Source organism: Lissotriton helveticus, chromosome 1_1 (assembly GCF_964261635.1).
Source record: "Lissotriton helveticus chromosome 1_1, aLisHel1.1, whole genome shotgun sequence".
NCBI classification, from domain to species: Eukaryota; Metazoa; Chordata; class Amphibia; order Caudata; family Salamandridae; genus Lissotriton; species Lissotriton helveticus.
Window position 1 is genome coordinate 411,146,841 of NC_136057.1, and position 17,317 is coordinate 411,164,157.

The following is a 17,317-nucleotide window of genomic DNA, read 5'->3' on the forward strand; positions in this document are numbered from 1 at the left end:
CTCGGTCTTCCGCTGAGATTTGTTATGCAAATGTCAGATAGATGCATCGGGCGTCGTCTGTGTATATTTTTATTTTCCATTGTGGTGAATTTATATTTCATTCTAGGCATAAAAGGTTCTCTCAGCAAGATAGTTCTAACTGCTATAGAAGTTAAAATGTCTCTGCAGGTGTGCACATATTTTCCTGTAAAAAGGCGTACGGTTTTAAAACGCAGGAAACTTTTCATCCCGTATGCGAAGAATAGCGCCAGGTGAGAACCAAGGACAGTACGCGCGTGTTGAGTCCTAAAAACGTGAACTCTAAGAACTTTACGAAGGATGTAAGTGAGGAAGGGAGGCGCTGACACGCTGGGCGGGAGTGGCGGAGCGTCCCCAGCGGCAGCCCCCTGCCCCTCCCCCTCTCTGCCGTCTCTCTCCTAGGCAGCCGGCTCGGTCTTACCACCTCTTCCCCTCCGGCGAAGAGCTGCCGCCCGGCCAGAGGAGGCTTCCCCGGGCAGGTCTGGCGTGAGGGCGGCGTGGAGGACAGCGCACACGGTAAGGAGGGATGGCTTGGAGGGGGCGGTCGGAGCCCAGCTGGCTTCCCCGCACGCACCGGCGCGGTGCAGGAGTGAGACAGACGGACTCTGTGGTCAGCGGGGAGGAGGACGAGGCAGCAGGTCGGTAGCGCCACTGAGTCTGTAAAACTGGAGCGTAAAGTGGCAGTAAGATCAAAGGCAGGGCAGTGTCGGGCATGTGTAGCAGACCGGCTTGAGGAAAAGCCATTCCCTCAACCTCGGGGCGAACAGAAGCATAGAAAGAATGCAATGGGACACGGTGCAAGCAAGATACAACGCTCCAATTGACTGCTTTTGGGGAAGCAATAAGCAGTGCTCAAAGGGCTCCTCAGGGCGCTGGGCCCCGGTGCCACTGCACCTGCTGCACCAGTGGTAGCTACGACCCATGAAGCAGGCAGATGCGTGTCAGAGGTAGGACGGTACATGGGCAGAAGTCTGACTCCGCTCCTAGGACTACCATGAGTCCATGGGTGGGGTGAGCAGGAGGTGTGGGGTTCTGTCCGGGTGAGAGACGTATCGCGCGCTGGAAGGTCTCCTGAAGGTGGAAATGGAAAGCAGAGGTCGAGAAGGGCAGAGCACAGGTGTGGTCCGTCCGGGCAGGGCGGGGACGGTGGCATGCCTGAATATTGCCTCGAGACACTGGGGAGCGTCTCTTCCTTGGAATGCAGCAGGTATTTGCCAAGGAAAAAGGTCAGCGAGAGAGGGAGAAAGCGAGAAAGAGAAACAGAGAGGAGGAAAGAGTGAAAAACGAAGTAGAAACAGAGAAAGAGGGGATGAAGAGAGAATTCGCTGGAGAGGAATTAGAGTGGGCGAGATTAAAAAGAGCTAGAGGGGAGAACACGGAAATTAGAAGGGAGAAATCAGAGGGAATGAGGGGTGAGGAGTAGTTAGAAAGAGAGAAAAGAAAAATTGGGAGACATAGTGATTAGAAAAAAGTGAAAGGCCGATAGGACCCAAAGGAGAAATTTGAGGTAGAGAAAAAGCAGAGAGGGAGACTGGTTTGGAGGGTAAGAAAAATTACATTTTACCAGTTGGGGAGTAAAACGCCGAAGAGGCGTGCACGCATTGGAGATTCTGCAGACGGCGAGAAGGGCATCACCAGGGAACGTACCCAGGGCGGGAGAATAATCCGCCAAAGACAAAGTTAATGGTCTTAAATCCCTATAGGTCATTTAAAGGTGGTGTGGCACTGTGTGTGTGGGGGGACACCTCCTAGAGAGTCGACAGTTTTGACTTCTTGGGGAGCCCTTTGGTAGTTCAAGACAGAGCAGCACAGTTTAACAACTCGCAGGCAGGTGTCACCAGACGTACATATCTACTGTGCAGCGGCCCCGGGCGCTGCTATCTATGGAGCAGAGCGTTGCAATGTCGTCCTTCTGAGCAGAGCACATAACACGTTTGTAAAGTCTCTGATTGGCTCACCACAGGGCACCCCTATGCTCTATATTGTTTTTCGACCTAGAGTTTAATAGAATCGACGCATTTCTCATTTAAAACCTCTACTCTACTGGATAAGAATGCGGTCCTCTCCCAGACTCACGCTGTGTAAAGATGCATTTTTAGAACCGATAACTCTTTAGATGCAAACTGTAGCATATCGTGGTTCAGATAAGAGAAGAACGGGTTCCATTCCTTGACTTTGGGAGACCCGTCCTGTAACTCCAGGAGTGGTGGTGCATGGGGCTTCTTTCCAAAAGAAATATATTGGTCCTGTGCACTGGGCAACTGGTACAGAACTGCTTATCAAGGAGGTTTAGTGGAAACAACTTGGAGTTGGCCTAACGGCTAGGGCGCTTGACCTCGGACCTAGGGAACCGGGTTCGAGTCTCGGTAATGACGCTAAACCTCCTGTGATTCTGGGCAAATCACTTAATATCCCCGTGCCTAACAAAATGAATGTGTGTCATCATGTAACATAACTAGTGCTATGTAAAGCGCTCTGATACCCGATTCGGGTCAAGTTCGCACTATATAAAACTCCCAAAAAAATAAAACGTTTGGGTCAAGTCAAGTCAAAAAGATAACTTTATTTCGATTGAATTTACAATCATAAAAAGTACGTTTTAAAAACTTACAACATTATAAAAATTCAATGTGCACATTGGCTTCTAAGGAAGGCATTTTACAGGTAAACACTAACACTCTATATACAAGGATAATAGCACAATAATCAATAAAAATTCAATTTGCTCATTTGCTGCTAAGAAAGGCAGGTATTTTACAAATAATCACTAACACTCTTTATACAAGAATAGTAGCACAGTAGTCAGTAAAATCCTAGGAGACAGTTGCCAATAGCTGGAAAAGAGTTTTCAAACAGGCTTTGAGGAAGCAGGCAACAGTTTTGGCAACGTACGGGGTGTCTAAGTATTGAAGTGCCAAAAGAGCCGGTCTACATCTTCTCAAACCTAAATGCCGGAGCAATGGAACCAGCCAACGTTTCCGCGGGGATTTATAAAAAGCGCAGAAAAAGGTTACATGCAGTGTTGACTGGCGAGTAAGACCGTCACAGGGGCAGTTTGCTAATTCTCGTGACCAGTCTAAGGGCACCGGCAGTGAGACAAGGCGATAGAATACATCAAACCGAAATCTGGTCAAAACATATCTCTCATGGTTTGACAGAAAAAAAGACAAATAAGGTTGAATGCCATAAGAACTTTGGACCATCGTTAGATGAACATTTGACTTTTTGACTAGTTCAGAACACAGGCGAAGATCGCTTAAGTGATCAGCACATAGCTTTTTCAATGATTTTCTAGATATGCCCAATAGAGATTCAGGGTCGGTGAAATATGCAGGATGGTTCAAATCTGTCAAAAATTTTGATACATATAACAACCAAGGAATCTTTTTCCAGTGGGACAGAGTGAGACAGTCAGATATTAATGACCTAGTTAGATGACATTGCTCCTGGGTCCATATGCGGTGCCATAGTAGAATCGGCTGGTATCTGATGATGTCAGTCAGATACTCCCAACCGAGTTCCACATGGGCACCGTAAGTAGGAGCACTACGGGGGAGGGCTAATATGTATTTCAAAAAGTAGTTTTCTATGGTTTGTAGCTCGTCTGCAGACACATAGCCCCAGACTCCAGCCCCGTATGTAGCCACGCTCATGCATTTAGCTTGGTAGATCTTCAGAAGCACAGTAGGAGCGGGCTTACCCAGTTTCCTAGAGAACGAAGTCAGTGCTGATGTTGTGCGTTGAAACTGCAGTTTTTTGCTGGATATGGCAGGTTTCCAGGACAAATGATTATCAATAAGAATACCTAAATAGGGGTAGGTATTAGCAGTTTCTAATCTGGTCTTCTGAATAAAGAGAGATTTACATTTTTGGGCTCTCTTCCCAATGTTCATAACAAAAGTCTTAGACTTATTGACTTTGAGACCAAGAGAAGACATAAAGTCACAGTATTTTTCTAATTGGATCTGAAGTTGATTGGGTGTCCTAGCTAGGATGACTGAATCGTCTGCATACAGTAATGCAGGGATAGGGCGGGTGCTTATGCAGGGGAGATCTTTACTGTCAACTAGCATCGCTTGCTCCAGTCCATTGGTATAGACGTTAAATAGGAATGGAGCAAGGACGCATCCCTGCCTTACGCCTTTTTCGATGTTAAAGGATTCAGTAAGCTCCCCTTTGGTGCCGTATCTCACACAAGCTTTTGCATCCGAGTATAACTCTCGGAGAAAATTCAGCAGTGCAGGATCTATACCCAGGTTTTTCAGGATCTCCCATAACTTGAGATGAATTACGCAATCAAATGCGGAACTCAGGTCCACGTAAACTAGATGGAGTTTACCGCCTTTGGCCCCAGCGTATTTGCCTATAAGTAAAGTCAGGTTTACGGCCTGCTCCACTGTGCCCAGGCCCTCTTGAAACCCAAACTGTAAATCAGTTAGGATCTTATTCTCTGTGGCCCAGTCCCTTAATCGCTCCAGGATAAGTCTGCCGGCAACCTTGCCTAGGGAATCCAAAAGGGAGATGGGCCTGTAGCAGGCTGGGTTATCCCGATCTCCCCTTAATCGCTCCAGGATAAGTCTGCCGGCAACCTTGCCTAGGGAATCCAAAAGGGAGATGGGCCTGTAGCAGGCTGGGTTATCCCGATCTCCCCCGTTTGGGTCATAAAGGCCCCCAAAATGTGAGGCCCATTTTGATAACATTGTGCCAACAGCAGCGAAATACCTCCATGTCAAATTTACACTGGGGATTTTACCTATTACATAGTTTTATTTCAAGATTGATTCCAAACTCGGATGATTCGATATGTCAGGTGTGCAAACTTGTATCAGAAACTGAGGAAAGCACACAACAATATCAGAAAAAAAGCAGATCCTTCCCGTGTGTCGACCGCTGGGAGTTAGACAATACTGCACAGCACTTTGAATTAAGTCAAACACCACTGAGGCATTGTCTTTAGTATGACAACATTATTGTTCTCCACGTGGCGTTCAATGTCAGTCTCTAAGAAACAAGGCAAATATCTGAGCATATGAGGTATACTTCACACTGGCTGGGCTGACATCACAGACACTCTGAGATGATTTGTATACTTGATAAACTATATATTTTTTATTTTATGGTGTTTTAAGAGGTTGTAAAACAACAGTTGATGGACAGAGTGCAGAACAATGTCATACATTCACCCCAGTACAGAGACCTGGGCCTAAATCCATTGTTTTTTGCACTCCACGCCACCCCAGTTCAGACATGGCCATATGCAAATGAGCCTAGACCCTGTGCCTCATGGGAACAGTCCAGCCCGAACTGCCAAGCCATGTCTTTCCTGGACCGGAATCAAGCATCCTAGGACCGCTATCTGGCTATCAGCCGTCTTCAGCCAGGATAGCTTGACTCCAGTGGTGTGGAGAGCATGGGACTCACGTCTGAGCATACCCATCCCACTCGGGGTGACAAATGCAAAACAACAGTTGATGGACAAAATACAAAACATTGTCATACATTCACCCCAGTACAGAGATCTGGGCCTTAATCCATCGTTTTTTTGCACTCCACACCACCCCAGTTCAGACATGGCCATAATTAAGTCAGACACCACTGAGGCATTGTCTTTAGTATGACGACATTATTGTTCTCCACGTAGCGTTCAATGTCAGTCTCTAAGAAACAAGGCAAATATCTGAGCATATGAGGTATACTTCACACTGGCTGGACTTACATCACAGACACTCTGAGATGATTTGTATACTTGATAAACTATATATTTTTATTTTATGGTGTTTTAAGAGGTTGTATGCATGTAAGTACATCTTAATATTAACTGTATGTATCCGTTTGTCGTTTGTAATTGTATATATTCTGAAAGACACACATTGGTGCTTTTTTTATAAGTTTTATGGAGTAATCCGCGAAATAAACTGCACTGATTGATTGACCTGAGATTGTTAGCTCAACATTCACTGACCTCCGTCCGAATATTGAGTGCTCAAGCGCCTGCTGCTATGGACGAGAGAAATGCTGTTTAGGAATGAGATCTACTATCTGTGCTGCCATTTCAAATAATTATTTTCTCTCAAAAAGCTAGTTAAGAATCCTGGTACACTGAAAAAGGCTCTCCTGCTAATTACCATAATAACATTTAATATCTCTGGATGAACTGCTGGCTCTAATGGGCGGGAAACTCCTGCAATTTGGCTGTGGATGTTGATTTTAGAATATGCCGGGGGATCATATGTCACATCACGTTCACTTAACCCCATCCACCCCTCAAATACGTCTCCGTGTTGACACCTTGTCCTGTCCCTAGCCCCGCGTGATTGCTCATTCCTTGGTGACCAATCTGTTTTCTCTCCAAATTTCTCCTTTGCTCTGTGCTTAGACCTGTGTGCTAAAACAGTGCACCCCCAGCCACCATTTTGTGTTAACAAGCCAGTGAGGCCAGCCCCCCTGCCTCCCCTCCCCCCCCCCCACCCAGCAAAAGGGATTTTCTACATCAGAGGGTGCTTCTGTGAGCTGTTTAAACTGTATTTACTGAGGCCTGTGCACTTGGTTTTTTGGCCAACAGGGGGAGTAAAGCTTTATTCAAACAGTATAGTTAGATTTTGAGTTAGTGAAGCCTTTACCTGCAGAAGTCCAAAGTTGTGGATTGAGCCGGTCTGTCTCCTAGGAGATTCTGAACAGGAGAAACAGCTGCCCAGACCCCACCCCCAGGCCAGCAGATCATTGGCTATTCAGCTACCAGGCAAGTCTGAGCCCTCCTCTCACACCTGCCCAGGCCCCTAAAGGCCTTGCTGGGTTTACCCCAAATCATTCTCCTCCATCTTGTGAGTTGCAGCCTACTTGTGCCCCAGATTGCAGTGAGCAGAGTCCAGAAACTGGTAAGGAGACAGACTAGTGCTGTCTCTTCCCAAGACAAAAAGTTGTTGAAAAAACGATTTTCATTTTCTGTGTTTACTGTCTATGCCTGTGGTTGTTACAGTTAAAATATGTAGTTTTAGCCTGCCTGTAATTGCATATTTTATCACCCGTGTTGTGTTTTAAATTTGTGATTTTCCCTGCCCATGATTGCCTCCATTTAGTGTGTTGAATTGTGGGATTTGCAGTCCAACCTCTGTAGTTTGTCCCTCTCATTCCTTGGTGACAAATCTGTTTTTCCTCCAAATTTCTCCTTTGCTCTGTGCTTAGACCTGTGTGCTAAAACAGTGCACCCCAGCCACCATTTTGTGTTCACAAGCCAGTGAGGCCAGCCCCCCCCAAAAAAAAAAATCCTTCACTTTTATACTTCCACTATCCTTTTCAATCAAAATTAACAGACTAACATGTTCACTTCTCAAATTCCATATTCAACTATACTAATATACTGCCTAAATAACTGAATAACATATCTACTACTCAAATTACTTCATATTTATACTATACTAATTTTCAACACTAATCCTTTATGGGCTCCGGAGTGGCGTGCTACTCGCCAGAAAAGCGCTTCAACACCCATTAGGGTTAACAAAGTGCTATATGAATGCAAATCGTCCTTCCCCTTTTATCCATCCGCTATCCTTCTCACTCCAAGTAACAGACTAATATCCACCACTGAAATGACCTCATATTTCACCATATTAATTCACCACTAATCCTTTATAGAGTTCCTGAATAGCATGCATCAACAAGCGAGCGATAAATAAATACAAACCTTTGTCCTCCTCTATCCTTCTGCTATTATTCCAAATAACTGACTAACCTATCCACCACTTAAAATGTACCTGCATGTTTCACTATACTAATTCAACACTAATCCTCTATGGGTCCCGAGTAGCGCGCTTTGAGGCCTCATCAGGGGTAGTAAGCGCTATATAAATGCAATTACAATACAATACCATACGGGTAGCTGTGCTGAATATCTTGAGAAGCCTCACACATGAGTGGCCTAGGCTGCAGTGAGAGAGCAGTGATGGAATTACCACAGAATGAGATCTAGGCAGCAGAGAGAGAACAGGGATGGAATTAAAACAGAATGATATCCAGGCAGCAGCGAGAGAATAGGGATGGAATTACCAGAGAATGAGGTCTAGGCAGCAGAGAGAAAACAGGGATGGAATTACCACAGAATGAGGTCTAGGCAGCAGAGCGAGAACAGGGATGGAATTACCACAGAATATCTAGGCATCAGAGAGAGAACAGGGATGGAATTACCACAGAATGAGGTCTAGGCAGCAGAGAGAGAACAGTGATGGAATTACCACAGCATGAGATCTAGGCAGCAGCAAAAGAACAGTGATGGAATTACCACAGAATGAGTTTTAGGCAGCAGCGAAAGAACAGTGATGGAATTACCACAGAATGAGGTCTAGGCAGCAGAGAGAGAACAGTGATGGAATTACCACAGAATGAGATCTAGGCAGCAGTGATAAAACAGGGATGGAATTACCACAGAATGAGGTCTAGGCAGCAGCGAAAGAACAGTGATGGAATTACCACAGAATGAGGTCTAGGCAGCAGCGAAAGAACAGGGATAGAATTACCACAGAATGAGGTCTAGGCAGCAGAGAGAGAACAGGGATGGAATTGCCACAGAATGAGGTCTAGGCAGCAGAGAGAGAACAGTGATGGAATTACCACAGAATGGGATCTAGGCAGCAGCAAAAGAACAGTGATAGAATTACCACAGAATGAGATCTAGGCAGCAGAGAGAGAACCGGGATGGACTTACCACAGAATGAGGTCTAGGCAGCAGAGAGAGAACAGGGATGGAATTATCACAGAATGAGATCTAGGCAGCAGTGATAAAACAGTGATGGAATTACCACAGAATGATATCTAGGCAGCAGAGAGAGAACAGGGATGGAATTACCACAGAATGATATCTAGGCATCAGAGAGAGAACTGGGATGGAATTGCCACAGAATGATATCTAGGCAGTAGAGAGAGAACAGTGATGGAATTGCCACAGAATGAGATCTAGGCAGCATCAAAAGAACAGTGATGGAATTACCACAGAATGAGGTCTAGGCAGCAGAGAGAGAACAGGGATGGAATTACCAGAGAATGAGGTCTAGGCAGTAGAGAAAGAACAGTGATGGAATTACCACAGAATGAGGTCTAGGCAGCAGTGATAAAACCCGGTAGCTTGTATCCTTTCTGGTGAAGAATTGGCTTGGTAGTTTGGTCTGCCCTGTTCCCATGATGCACTGGGCCAGGGACAGACTAATTTGCATATAGCCAGGTTCTGAGCTGGGATGGGGCAGTGAGCTAAATAACGGTGATGGATCAAGCCCTGATCTTTGGACTGGGTAAGAGTGGTCTGCTTAATTCAGACACTCTGTTCATCACCACCCCCTTTTCTGAATCGTTTTTGGCCACTATAGGTGTGGCAGGGTATACTCAGACATGAGTCCCTTGCTCACTGCTCCATCAGGATTCAAGCAAGCCGGGCCGACGAGGCTGAAATGCCAGAAACCGGTCCCCGGTAGCTTGTATCCTTTCTGGTGAAGAACTGGCTTGGTAGTTTGGTCTGCCCTGTTCCCATGATGCACTGGGCCAGGGACAGACTAATTTGCATATAGCCAGGTTCTGAGCTGGGATGGGGCAGTGAGCTAAATAACGGTGATGGATCAAGCCCTGATCTTTGGACTGGGTAAGAGTGGTCTGCTTAATTCAGACACTCTGTTCATCACCACCCCCTTTTCGGAATCGTTTTTGGCCACTATAGGTGTGGCAGGGTATACTCAGACATGAGTCCCTTGCTCACTGCTCCATCAGGATTCAAGCAAGCCGGGCCGACGAGGCTGAAATGCCAGAAACCGGTCCCCGGAAGCTTGTATCCTTTCTGGTGAAGAACTGGCGTGGTAGTTTGGTCTGCCCTGTTCCCATGATGCACTGGGCCAGGGACAGACTAATTTGCATATAGCCAGGTTCTGAGCTGGGATGGGGCAGTGAGCTAAATAACGGTGATGGATCAAGCCCTGATCTTTGGACTGGGTAAGAGTGGTCTGCTTAATTCAGACACTCTGTTCATCACCACCCCCTTTTCTGAATCGTTTTTGGCCACTATAGGTGTGGCAGGGTATACTCAGACATGAGTCCCTTGCTCACTGCTCCATCAGGATTCAAGCAAGCCGGGCCGACGAGGCTGAAATGCCAGAAACCGGTCCCCGGTAGCTTGTATCCTTTCTGGTGAAGAACTGGCTTGGTAGTTTGGTCTGCCCTGTTCCCATGATGCACTGGGCCAGGGACAGACTAATTTGCATATAGCCAGGTTCTGAGCTGGGATGGGGCAGTGAGCTAAATAACGGTGATGGATCAAGCCCTGATCTTTGGACTGGGTAAGAGTGGTCTGCTTAATTCAGACACTCTGTTCATCACCACCCCTTTTTCTGAACAGAATGAGGTCTAGGCAGCAGCGAAAGAACAGTGATAGAATTACCACCGAATGAGGTCTAGGCAGCAGAGAGAGAACAGGGATGGAATTACCAGAGAATGAGGTCTAGGCAGCAGAGAGAGAACAGGGATGGAATTATCACAGAATGAGATCTAGGCAGCAGTGATAAAACAGTGATGGAATTACCACAGAATGATATCTAGGCAGCAGAGAGAGAACAGGGATGGAATTACCACAGAATGATATCTAGGCATCAGAGAGAGAACAGGGATGGAATTGCCACAGAATGAGGTCTAGGCAGCAGAGAGAGAACAGTGATGGAATTACCACAGAATGGGATCTAGGCAGCAGCAAAAGAACAGTAATGGAATTACCACCGAATGAGATCTAGGCAGCAGAGAGAGAACAGGGATGGAATTACCAGAGAATGAGGTCTAGGCAGCAGAGAGAGAACAGGGATGGAATTATCACAGAATGAGATCTAGGCAGCAGTGATAAAACAGTGATGGAATTACCACAGAATGATATCTAGGCAGCAGAGAGAGAACAGGGATGGAATTACCACAGAATGATATCTAGGCATCAGAGAGAGAACAGGGATGGAATTGCCACAGAATGAGGTCTAGGCAGCAGAGAGAGAACAGTGATGGAATTACCACTGAATGGGATCTAGGCAGCAGCAAAAGAACAGTGATGGAATTACCACAGAATGAGGTCTAGGCAGCAGAGAGAGAACAGAGATGGAATTACCACAGAATGAGGTTAGGCAGAAGAGAGAGAACAGGGATGGAATTGCCACAGAATGAGGTCTAGGCAGCAGAGAGAGAACAGTGATGGAATTACCACAGAATGGGATCTAGGCAGCAGCAAAAGAACAGTGATGGAATTACCACAGAATGAGGTCTAGGCAGCAGAGAGAGAACTGGGATGGAATTACCAGAGAATGAGGTCTAGGCAGTAGAGAAAGAACAGTGATGGAATTACCACAGAATGAGGTCTAGGCAGCAGCGAAAGAACAGTGATAGAATTACCACAGAATGAGGTCTAGGCAGCAGCGAAAGAACATTGATGGAATTACCACAGAATGAGGTCTAGGCAGCAGAGAGAGAACAGAGATGGAATTAAAACAGAATGATATCTAGGCAGCAGCGAGAGAATAGGGATGGAATTACCACAGAATGAGGTCTAGGCAGCTGTGAGAACAGGGATGGAATTGCCACAGAATGAGGTCTAGGCGGCAGAGAGAGAACAAGGATGGAATTACCACAGAATGAGGTCTAGGCAGCAGTGAAAGAACAGTGATAGAATTACCACAGAATGAGGTCTAGGCAGCAGAGAGAAAACAGGAATGGAATTATCACAGCATGAGATCTAGGCTGCAGTGATGGAATTACCACAGAATGAGATCTAGGCAGCAGCGAAAGAATAGGGATGGAATTACCACAGAATGAGGTCTAGGCAGCAGCGAAAGAACAGTGATAGAATTACCACAGAATGAGGTCTAGGCAGCAGAGAGAGAGAACAGGGATGGAATTACCACAGAATGAGGTCTAGGCAGCGGAGAGAAAACAGGGATGGAATTACCACAGAATGAGGTCTAGGCAGCAGAGAGAGAACAGGGATGGAATTACCACAGAATGATATCTAGGCACCATAGAGAGAACAGGGATTGAATTACCACAGAATGAGGTCTAGGCAGCAGAGAGAGAACAGTGATGGAATTACCACAGAATGAGATCTAGGCAGCAGTGATAAAACAGGGATGGAATTACCACAGAATGAGGTCTAGGCAGCAGCGAAAGAACAGTGATTGAATTACCACATAATGAGTTTTAGGCAGCAGCGAAAGAACACTGATGGAATTACCACAGAATGAGGTCTAGGCAGCAGAGAGAGAACAGTGATGGAATTACCACAGAATGAGATCTAGGCAGCAGTGATAAAACAGGGATGGAATTACCACAGAATGAGGTCTAGGCAGCAGCGAAAGAACAGGGATGGAATTACCACAGAATGAGGTCTAGGCAGCAGAGAGAGAACCGGGATGGAATTGCCACAGAATGAGGTCTAGGCAGCAGAGAGAGAACAGTGATGGAATTACCACAGAATGAGGTCTAGGCAGCAGCGAAAGAACAGTGATAGAATTACCACAGAATGAGGTCTAGGCAGCAGAGAGAGAACAGGGATGGACTTACCACAGAATGAGATCTAGGCAGCAGTGATAAAACAGTGAGGGGATTACCACAGAATGATATCTAGGCAGCAGAGAGAGAACAGGGATGGAATTACCACAGAATGATATCTAGGCATCAGAGAGAGAACAGGGATGGAATTGCCACAGAATGAGGTCTAAGTAAGTAAGTAAATGCTTTATTGTACAGTTAATAAAAACCTTTACAAATAGCTATTAGCAGTTAAATAAAATGGTCAGTTAAAGGAAAACGGTTAAAAAGGTTGGTCTCAGACCATCTCCCAGAGTGTTCGTGCTTCTTGGGAAAAGTACTTTAATGTTCTTGGTCAGTGTCGATCTCTTGCCCGGTCCGAGGGCTGGAGGTGGATGATATTGTATAGGTGATGTCCGTGTCCACTTATGCTCTCGTTGATTTGAGCCTGGATTCTGCCAATCCAAGATATTTTACCAGTCGGCAGGCCATTTGCACGTCGTCTCTTCTAAAGCAGCTCAAAACTGCTTCTCTGTAGGACCTGAATGAGGTCTAGGCATCAGAGAGAGAACAGGAATGGAATTGCCACAGAATGAGGTCTAGGCAGCAGAGAGAGAACAGGGATGGAATTGCCACAGAATGGGGATGTAGGCAGCAGCAAAAGAACAGTGATGGAATTACCACAGAATGAGGTCTAGGCAGCAGCGAAAGAACAGTGATAGAATTACCACAGAATGAGGTCTAGTCAGCAGAGAGAGAACAGGGATGGACTTACCACAGAATGAGGTCTAGGCAGCAGAGCGAGAACAGGGATGAAATTATCACAGAATGAGATCTAGGCAGCAGTGATGGAATTACCGCAGAATGATATCTAGGCAGCAGAGAGAGAACAGGGATGAATTACCACAGAATGATATCTAGGCATCAGAGAGAGAACAGGGATGGAATTGCCACAGAATGAGGTCTAGGCAGCAGAGAGAGAACAGTGATGGAATTACCACAGAATGAGGTCTAGGCAGCAGAGAGAGAACAGGGATGGAATTACCATAGAATGAGGTGTAGGCAGCAGAGAGAGAACAGGGATGGAATTGCCACAGAATGAGGTCTAGGCAGCAGAGAGAGAACAGTGATGGAATTACCCCAGAATGATATCTAGGCAGCAGAGAGAGAACAGGGATGAATTACCACAGAATGATATCTAGGCATCAGAGAGAGAACAGGGATGGAATTGCCACAGAATGAGGTCTAGGCAGCAGAGAGAGAACAGTGATGGAATTACCACAGAATGAGGTCTAGGCAGCAGAGAGAGAACAGGGATGGAATTACCATAGAATGAGGTGTAGGCAGCAGAGAGAGAACAGGGATGGAATTACCACAGAATGAGGTCTAGGCAGCAGAGAGAGAACAGGGATGGAATTACCAGAGAATGAGGTCTAGGCAGTAGAGAAAGAACAGTGATTGAATTACCACAGAATGAGGTCTAGGCAGCAGCGAAAGAACAGTGATAGAATTACCACAGAATGAGGTCTAGGCAGCAGAGAGAGAACAGGGATGGAATTATCACAGAATGAGATCTAGGCAGCAGTGATAAAACAGTGATGGAATTACCCCAGAATGATCTCTAGGCAGCAGAGAGAGAACAGGGATGGAATTACCACAGAATGATATCTAGGCATCAGAGAGAGAACAGTGATGGAATTACCACAGAATGAGGTCTAGGCAGCAGAGAGAGAACAGGGATGGAATTGCCACAGAATGATATCTAGGCAGCAGAGAGAGAAAAAGGATGGAATTACCACAGAATGATATCTATGCAGCAGAGAGAGAACAGGGATGGAATTACCACAGAATGATATCTAGGCATCAGAGAGAGAACAGGGATGGAATTGCCACAGAATGAGGTCTAAGTAAGTAAATGCTTTATTGTACAGTTAATAAAAACCTTTACAAATAGCTATTAGCAGTTAAATAAAATGGTCAGTTAAAGGAAAACGGTTAAAAAGGTCGGTCTAAGACCATTAAAAAAATGGGACAATGATCATCCAGCATTAAGTACAGATAAATTTCTGTTTTAGGAAAAAGATTGTGTATATGTCCTCGCGCTTGCTTTCGGCATGTGGGTTATTCTATCTCATCCACTCCCCTTCAGACCGGCATCTCCCAGAGTGTTCGTGCTTCTTGGGAAATGTACTTTTATGTTCTTGGTCAGTGTCGATCTCTTGCCCGGTCCGAGGGCTGGAGGTGGATCATATTGTATAGGTGATGTCAGTGTCCGCTTATGCTCTCGTCGATTTGAGCCTGGATTCTGCCAATCCAAGATATTTTACCAGTCGGCAGGCCATTTGCACGTCGTCGTCTCTAAAGCAGCTCAAAACTGCTTCTCTGCAGGACCTGAATGAGGTCTAGGCAGCAGAGAGAGAACAGTGATGGAATTACCACAGAATCAGATCTAGGCAGCAGCAAAAGAACAGTGATGGAATTACCACAGAATGAGGTCTAGGCAGCAGAGAGAGAACAGGGATGGAATTACCACAGAATGAGGTCTAGGCAGTAGAGAAAGAACAGTGTTGGAATTAACACAGAATGAGATCTAGGCAGCAGCAAAAGAACAGTGATGACATTTCCACAGAATGAGGTTTAGGCAGCAGCGAGAGAACAGTGATGGAGTCACCACAGAATGAGTTTTGGGCCGCAGAGAAAGAACAGTGTGGCGTTCTTTGTAAAGCCTCGCTAAGAAGATCAACTGACAGGGCCTTAGCGGATCACTTAAGTGTGCGGGCGGTGCCGCAGCTTGATCTGATCTGATGTGACAAGGATGGCGTCAGAGGGGCAGGCACCAGCATGATCAGCTGTTAATCATTGGAAGCCGGTAATGATGGGTCCGATACTCGAAAGGGCCCTGTCGGAAATGCACTGAAATATGTTTCCACCTGCATGTGGAGAAAAAAAAATCAGCTTTTATGGAATTCGTTAGGAATTCAGAAGTGCTTCGGGGGATTTCAGACTCGCGCAATTTGCAGGAACACGCACATCCGTAATAATTTCCCCATAAAGAAATACACTCCACTTTTTTAAATGAAATGCGAAAGTACATTTGCGTTTCGAAATCTTTTAATTTTTCTCCATGCGGAAAATATGCTGAATTACCTTCCTCTATCCCCCATTCGTACCTTGAATGCGCACTTACTATTGCCCTCTGAAGTAATTACGGTGTATTGAATGTGAACTGCATAGGAAATGTGTGTATGAATGCTCATAAACTTCCTTTTTTGTGGATGTTTACCTGCTTTTCGTAGAGCACATTTGCAGACATGGAAATTCCACCAATAATGGAAACGTTTTTAAACCTCGGCCCCATTTACGAGGGCAACAACCCACCATTCCTAATTTTAGAATTTTACGATGGTGAATGCTCCTATTTCCACCGTAGGTTTCTTGTTTTAGTATAATTTGCTTTGTGAATCAGGGTGTTACGAGGTAAAACGTGTCTGGCCTTCGCAATAAATAATGTAATGTGTGCAAACCGTGCATCAGTCAAGTGCCCGACTCCTTGTCGGGAAGGGCCCTGCTAGGAATGGCGGATTTCGAGTCTTATCATTCGGGTTTAGGCTAAAAGGTGCAGCTTGAAAATCCCGTCCATCGCGCCCCAGGGCTCCGTTCCTGCTAAACGTGTTCTTGGCTGACCGTTCCACCCCTTGAATGAAGGGACTATTTCACCCGGGGCTGAGCCTGGCACTTCCTTGTACCTCAGAATCCTATGATGGATTCCCAGGCAAACATTTTGACAACTAAATATATTTTCTACTAGAACTCATTGTTCAAAACTTTCTACTTCCTCATATATACCGAGACGTAGCTATTTAATCTGTCAATAGTCAACGCAGGAATGGACGGCAGTTACATCCATCAGCCATATGGAAACCAAGTAAATACATCATACAGATTTTGCAGCTAGTGACACTTGACTATGTAAGGTTAAAATACATTAGACCATGACTCAGCTGTCGTACACAGTTCAACACTGAGGATCAGCTCCCCCAGGTGCATGCCCCTACCAATGGTCGCATTACAGACAGCAAAGCATCTTCTGTTTAATCCCCCCCAAAACGCCCCCAATAACGCCATCAACATTCACTTGTGCAAGTTCTCCTCTTGACTAGGTGAGAGATGACACATGACATACAAATCACTACAAATGCACACAACACCAGGGTACCTCATAATGCACCGCCCTTGCCAATGCACCTGTGGCCTGACCAGCCTCCAAGCGATGTCTCCATCAATAATCAATACTAGGCAACCCAGGGTAGGGCCGAAAGGTGCAGGACAACCAGCAGGTCAGCCCCCCCTCCAGCCAGCCCCGTACCCAGATACTCATTACCCCATCAAGGGGTCAAACCAGCAAACTAGCCAAATTTGTCGGGTAGCCCCCTTCTTTTCGGCAATAATTTCATTCTCTTGCTCCTGGCGAGGGTGGGTGGGTGTTTGGCAAAGCAGCTCCCAACCGCAGGATAGGTGTGTCTGGATCCTTCCTCCATCGAGTCGCGTGGCCGGAGAGCAAAGAAGCAGCTTCTCGATCATAGGGTGTTTTTAAGCCCCCTTCGATGACATCATGACATGCCTAGTACCTGCGTAAAGCTGTGGATTGAACGTCCAGTCTCTCATCCTGTGAGAACTCAGACAGAACCATGCAACCATGATGGCCCCCACCGCTCCAGCCCATAGAGCGGCTAAAAAGCGACCCTTGGCTAAATGCAGGGGTTGCCAT

At 46.0% G+C, this 17,317-nt stretch overlaps 1 protein-coding gene across 1 annotated transcript in view; it reads left to right on the top strand.

The window, feature by feature from the left end:
- The first annotated feature begins 398 nt into the window (after positions 1 to 398).
- FAR2 (fatty acyl-CoA reductase 2) overlaps positions 399 to 17,317 on the top strand; it is a 499,288-nt gene continuing 482,369 nt past the window's right edge. The window contains exon 1 of the mRNA XM_078673760.1: positions 399 to 534. The gene's annotated coding sequence lies outside the window, so the exon portion shown is untranslated. The remainder of the gene's footprint in view (positions 535 to 17,317) is intronic.